Raw genomic sequence first — 7,379 nt, 5'->3', positions numbered from 1 at the left:
AGAGCACTGTATTCATCTCTATGTTGTGAAATTCTTTGACTTTGCTTGTCCACTTATTTTATTGGACCATATTCATAAACTAAAAAAAAAGAGAAATGAAAATCTATAATCTTATTTGCAGGTGACTCTTTCTCAACAGTTTCATAGACCCTGTTTACGTGCCTTAGCATTAAGAGAATGACAATTCTTCCTTCTGATCGCCGAGCACTGATGAGCCTGTGTTATATTGAAAGAGTATCTGGTGTTTTCTTACATCTGCCTTTGAAATTAAGTTTGAACACACACACACACACACACACACACAATCATATTTTATATGACAATGGGAATGAATATACTTTGAGAAATGCATCATTGGCTGATTTCTTCTAACCAACATCATAGATTATACTTACCAAAACCTAGATGATATAAGTCAATTACACCATGTTGCTTCTTGATGCAATCAAGAGTTACAGTAAACAAAGATATATAAAGTTGCTGTTGTCATAACACACCATATTGCTCTACATTAAACATTTTATAAGTAAGGAGTAACCTCTAAATATGTGATAAAATGTATAGTATAGCATTATATATACTAGCAACATAGTTACATGTAGGCATTGTTAAGTTTTGTATGCTATATGTAACTGTGTGTTCCATATATTGAAGCTGGCAGCACATTCACAGGACCTGCAACATTAGAAAAGGTAAATTAACCAGGTATGGTGGCATATGTCTTTAATCTCAGCACTTGACTGGGAGAGGCATGTAGAGAACTGAGATCAAGCCCAGTCTAGTATACAAAGTGAGTTCTAATTGGGATTACAGAGTGAAACCTGTGTCAAAAAATTAACTAATTCCAAATCAAGAGACAAAACAGAAACAACAAAGAGACACAATATTAGTTGGAATGGAAAGTATTTGCATGGCGAGCATTTACTCATTTATTGAAACAGACATGTATATTGTGGCTCTTATCTTTAGACACTGTGAGTCATGCAGACATAATTGAATTCTTTCTTTTAGGATTTTTTCCATTGAAATAGGAATTTAAATATTTAATAATATAATAGGTGCTACTAATTTATAGCTTTAGGCAAATACCTTATATTTTAGGTAATAATAAACCAAGTATAGTCAAGCATATTTTGAAGCATATTACTTAATTTTTTTGTTTAAAATTGTTTGACTCCTATGTGACACATCTACGGTGGAACCTCTATACCTAAGACTCATAAAACATAGGGGAACTGGGGGTAAACTAGTGATCCCTCGACTCTCATCAGTGATGTTTCCTTACACAACAGACTGCAATGCACACAAAAGGCCACAACTGGCCAACTTTCAACCAACTTTCAAAGAATAAGAGACTACAGAGTGTTTGTCCCTGGATAGGACTCCTGTATCAATCCTCTCCTACCCACAACTCAGGAACCACTGCAGAAGGTGGTGGGGGGAGATTTTAAGAGTCAGGGTTGTTCCATAGACATAGGGAAGCAGAGTCTTTCAGCCATTGGAACTTTGCACATGTGAACTTGTGGCAATGGTGGCATTGAGCACAGGACCCGAGCCAGCTCAATCAGTCAAGGGCCCAGAGTAGAGCGAGGGTGGTATGTCAACCCTAATCTGGGAACTCTTGGAGAGTGAGTACTTCTGGGTGAGGGAGAGTAGACCTTCCCAACCATGTCTAGATAGGGTGACTAGATTCCAGTGGATGAATTTGCACTGAAAGACATCTGGGTAAAAGTGCTTGACTGGATAGGACTTAACATGTATGGTAGGATACATAAGGTCAGGTGGGGAGGGTGGGGGTGCATGGGTCAGGGAGGGAGTCTGAATTTGATTAAAAAGTGTTATATGAAATGTACAAAACTTCAAGATAAAAATTTTTAAAAATTGAACAGGTGGCTGGTTTTTGAGTAGTAGTGAAACTGCTATGTAAGATACTAAGAAAATTAGACACAGAGCCACTAGGAAAGACAGCACAGCCCTGGTTGTGTTGTGCACCTCTGAGTGGGTTTCCCTTTGTAGATCTCATCACATCAGTGAATGACTGGAGATACTTGGGTAGAGATATTCCAGTGTTCAAGGATCACTAGGCTGAAGTATTTGAATCAGTAGATTTTTGGGGGGTTAGTGTCTGTTAATTTCAGGCATCAGTATTTCACACATACTAATCCTAATTTTCTGACCAGGACGCTGTTAACAAGTCCAATGCTTACGTTTGTCAGTTGTTGGGTTGAAACCTAAGGGATGGTGTTCCCACTGTAGTTCCTTCTGTTTGAGTTCCCTAAGACAATATTAGAGGGACCAGTCACAACCATTTACATTTCTTCTTTACCACTCATGACAGATTTTTGCTTAAACATCTGTTTATTTAGGTATAGTTTTCATTTTTAATTGACTGAGTATTGAACATGTTCACGAATCATAGTGTACATTTCAATTTACATATATAATGCATAAATGATGAGATTAGGATATTGGCTTTTCTGTTACGAGATATTTATCATTTTTTGTGTTGAAGACACTCTAAAATTTTGGTAGCTATTTTGAAAGGTACAGTGACTTGTTGTCAACTGTATCATTGTACTGTGGTAGTAAAGATAGTTTTATTCCATTGTCTACTCTTAATGAGTCATATAAGTACTTCATTTAAGCCTTCTTCGGACTTCCATGGCATTGCACAACATGGGTGCACTCACATACATGCAGGCAGTACATTTGTATACATGAAATAAAGTAATAAATAAAATTAAAATATATTTGTTATTTTTGTTTTATGTGTGTTTTGCTTATATGTATGTAAGTGCACCACATACATGCAATGCCTATGGAGGCCAGAAGATGGCATCAGATCCCCTGGAACTGGAATTATGGATGATTGTTAGCCACCATGTGGGTGCTGGGAACCAAATCAGGGTCTTCTGAAAAAGCAGCAAGTGCTCCCAACTTCTGAGATATCCCTCAAGCCCTACAACTTTCTATTTTTAATTATTATATATATAATAGTGATTTTACAACCTATACATAGTATCTCTTAGGTATTTTTGGAGTTTTCTAACATCCCAGCACATGTCACCATAGGTCAAGTCAAGAATAAAAGAACTCCCCTTCTACTGTTTGCTAATGCTCTCCAGAGCTGCACTGAGGATGCTGACATTTTTAGTTCCCAATATCTGTGCTTCTTGTGTCCTCACCTCCCCTGGTGAATTTGCTTTTGCTTTTATGACATCACACAGGTCAGTAGGCTGAATTATTCTCTTGTGTAATCTGGGACCTGGGTTGAGCAAGTCAGCCTTCTTCCTTGCACCTTCCTCTACTCACATAGGACCTTCTGCCATGGCACCCTGTGCTTGTGGCTCCTATCTCTCCCTCCCATTCATATATGATGCTGCTGCACTTTAATGTCTAAACCAGGGCTGGAGATTTAATTCAGTTGGTAGGGTTTTTACCCATGCAGAAAACCCTGAGCATGATCTCCAGTACTTCATAAACTGTGTGTAGTGGTACATACCTATAGTCCCAGCACTCAGGAGGTAGAGGCAAGAGGATCAGAAGTTCAAAGTTATGAATGGCTGCAGAGAGAGTTCTGAGCTAGTGACTCAGTCTCAAAAACTGTGTTTTGTAACCACATCTGGTTACTTACCAATTGTTTCCCCATTGTTATAGGTACTGGCTTCAGTGTTCTTTTGGAGAGCATTTTCCTTAAAGATAGAGATTTTATTTATTTCTTTATTATAAAAATGTTGCCTTAATGTTTCTAATGATCCAGAAAGTGTTGAAGGTATTGAGCATATAACCCAGGAGCCAAAACAATCCCTTTTGTTCAAAAGTCATGCCTTAGTGGATTATATTTTGATAAATGGTGATATGATATTTGTTGGTAAAAAAGGGGGAAAAGCAGTGGTAGGAGATTAGGAATATAACGTGTTTTGAATTGTAGTGGTTCAGGGTTATAGCTACATCATGTAGTATGCATAGATTTTGTTGATTTTCAGATTCTAATGTGTCTGTGATCACAAAGAGCCCAGATAAAGGTAATCAGAGCTTGCCGATTAATTAATGTTTTTATGAACCTCTGGATGAACCCCAGACTGGAGAGAGTGAAGAGAGAGACAGAGGATAATAAATGGAAACTCTCATTACAGTTCCACAGTGACCCTAAATAGGACTTGCCTGATGTTTTCATGATGATGGTTTCTTGCTGTCATGCTCTGCCGGAATTCCTGGAGTAATTCCAGCTATGGCACTGTGACTTCATTCTTACACACTATGTCCCTGAGAATCATCTAAAACTCTGTTATTGTAAGAAGGTGCAGAATGACAGCTCTGTGGTCAAGTTCATCCTTTTGGACTTTTCTAACTTTCCTGAACTCAAGCACACACATTTGCGGCTCTCTTGGTTGATTTGGTGACTCTGATGGGAAATGCCATCATTATCGCTACCACCGTCCTCAACCAGAACCTCCACATCCCCATGTACTTGTAGAACTTATCTATGGGGGTATCCATTTTCAGCATAGCCATCACACCTGAAATGTTGGTGGTCTTCACCACTGAGAAAACAACCATTTACTTTGGGGCTGTTTTGCACAGATGTATTTCATTCTTCTCTTTGGTGGCACCGAATGTTTTCTCCTGGGGACAATGGTTTATCACCAGTTTGCCACAATATGCCCTTTCCTGTCTTACCTAGTGATTATGAACAAAAGGGTTTTTGTGAAATTAGTTATACTGTCATGGGTCTCAGGGACCATGGCACCTACTGTGTCAACTATACTGATAATTGGTTTTCCTTTTTGTGATCCCAATGAAATTGATCATCTCTTCTGTGAGACTCCCCCTGTGCTAGAGTTTGCTTGTGCAGACATTTTCCTGTTTGAAACCTACACTTTCACAGGCACCGTTCTGGTCATCATGGTTCCCTTCTTGTTGATCCTCTTGTCTTACATTCACATCGTCTTTGCCATCCTGAAGATTTCATCCACTACCGGGAGGCAGAAGGCCTTTTCCACATGTGCCTCTTACCTCATATCTGTCACCCTCTTCTATGGCACAGCCAGTATGACTTATTTACAGCCCAAATCCAAGTGCTCAAAAGACACCAAGGACCTGTTGTCATTGGCTTACATACTGCTGACTGATACCTCTGCTGAATCCACTTATTTACACTTTGAGAAACAATAAACTGAAAAGGGTTATGATGAACTTATGACAAAGAAAAATGGGTTTCCACATAAAAAATTGAACTGTTATGGATTAAATGTATACCCCTACATATTTATATGTGACTGTATTTGGAGGTAACTTCTTTAAATAAATTAGACTTCACTTTTATCATCAAATAGGATTTGGATCAAAATAATTATAATACAATTTTAATACACTAAATTTATGAGAAAATGCATTGTGTTCAAGAAGGGCTGTGAAATCTCAAAGCCTTCACTAGTAATGTACTATGTCGAACAAGTCTGTGCCTCCTAAGATTTCATGTCCTTTTCCAAAGAGCACAACTACCATCTGAACAAATGTTCCAACATTTGAAACTTTGGGGGAAATTTCTCATTCAAACCAATACATTCATTCGTAAACTGATGGGTCTTACCCTCCAAAACTTGACATTAAGACCCTATTGCTTGGGGTTAGAGATGCCTAAGTGATTAAGAACAATGGCTGCTCTGGCAGAGGATCTGAGTTTGGTTTCCAACACCTGCATTGCAGCTAACAAACATCCATAACTCCAGGTCCAGAGGATCTGATGCCCTCTTCTGACCTCCACAGGCATTGTATGACACAGGTGTACTTACATCCATGCCGGCAATACACTCATACACATGCAAAAGAAGCCCTATTGCAGAAGACACTACATACCTTAATCATAGTACATGGAGAAATGAAACAGGTACTGACATGGAAGCTTCATCCTTACTGAGTAGCTATCATACTACTGGGAGGCAATAAAAAACAGGAAAAGAAGCTGTGAACCTATGCACTTACAATAATGACTGGTCTGGCAAGATAGGCCTACTAGTGCAATAGAGACAAGAATATTATGGGAGTAACTAAACACTTTCTGAGTGCATTTAAAACCTACTTCACAAGATGTAACCCGTAAATTGGGCTATTATTGGGGATTAAGAAACTGTGACTAGATAGGTCAGTTCACAGAGGAGAATCTACTACTACTATTCTGCTAAATGAAAATGGTATTTAACTGACATTTAATGACATAATAATACCCATAGATAAGTGCATCTCTCAACTCTCATCAGAGTAGCTTCTTTTCACAGCAGATGGTGATTATTACAGAAACCCACAACTGGTCAACCTATGGGGAATAACAGATTGCATAACGTTCTGCCCTATAGAACATGAATATCATAGCCCTTCCCCAAAGTCTTAGGAATCATCCTGGAACAGGGGGAAGAAAGACTGTAAGAACCAAAGGAGGTGGATACTACAACAGAACAGTGTTTTCTGGATACAACAGGGGAGTTGCACATATACACCTTCCGCAGTTGTAACACCATGCAAAAGACCCGTGCAAGCCCAAGCCAAATAAAATCCAAGCATAGAGGGGAGAGGTAGGCATGAAACTCCACCTGGCTGAGGACCTATTGGCAATTGATAGCTGCTGGAAGAAGGGGAGAGTCAGTTTTCTTTAAGAAGTTGACCCTGGGTAGATTGACTATGCTCCAGGGAATGGATCCAAACTCAAGAGTATTTGGAGGACACAAATTGTACTTAATGGACTTTAGAAAATAAAAATAGAGGATGCAAATTGGGTGTTAGGCAGGTCCAGTGGATCAGGTAGGAGATGAAGGAAGGGGGTTGAATATGATCAAAATACATATGAGATTATCAAAGAATTAATAACCATATTATTTTTTTTAAAGATTAGTTATTCGAAAGAAGTTCCTAGGCCATGAGGTCTCATGAGTTATAGGTATGATTAGCACTATAATAAAAATGGATGTTTTGCCCTCTTTGCCCCCTTCTGTTTCTTTCTCTTTCCATCTTCTGATATTCTGAATTTTAAACTAGCATTCATGTATATTCTCTACATAAATCTATAAAATACAATATGATAATACTGAACTATAAGTTATATATTCTGATCAAATAACATCAAAGCATCTTTACTTACAGATACAAAGGAATTATGCTATAAATAATGACAGAGCAAGGTCCATAATCATCAGAAAAAAAACCCCACATACCTGCAGAAGCCATTACTGAGGCCAAAGAATTAGACTAAAAGTACTAAAGTATGTTTGAATTATTGCAGCAGCAAGATACACATTGGTCCATAAAAATTTCAGAGTCACCAGAATCATCAGCTACATAATAATTTTCAATGTTAATCATTACCACCTTATGATTATCCAAGT

The 7,379-nt window shown here is 38.3% G+C and overlaps 1 pseudogene; it reads left to right on the top strand.

Annotated features, from left to right (window-relative positions):
• The window catches only part of LOC103749625, a 6,186-nt pseudogene extending 950 nt beyond the window's left edge, over positions 1 to 5,236 (top strand).
• Positions 5,237 to 7,379: the final 2,143 nt, after the last annotated feature.

Source organism: Nannospalax galili, unplaced genomic scaffold (assembly GCF_000622305.1).
Source record: "Nannospalax galili isolate Female #2095 unplaced genomic scaffold, S.galili_v1.0 scaffold586, whole genome shotgun sequence".
NCBI lineage: Eukaryota > Metazoa > Chordata > Mammalia > Rodentia > Spalacidae > Nannospalax > Nannospalax galili.
Note: the sequence above shows the minus strand (reverse complement) of the source record. Positions and strands in the feature narration are given on the sequence as shown.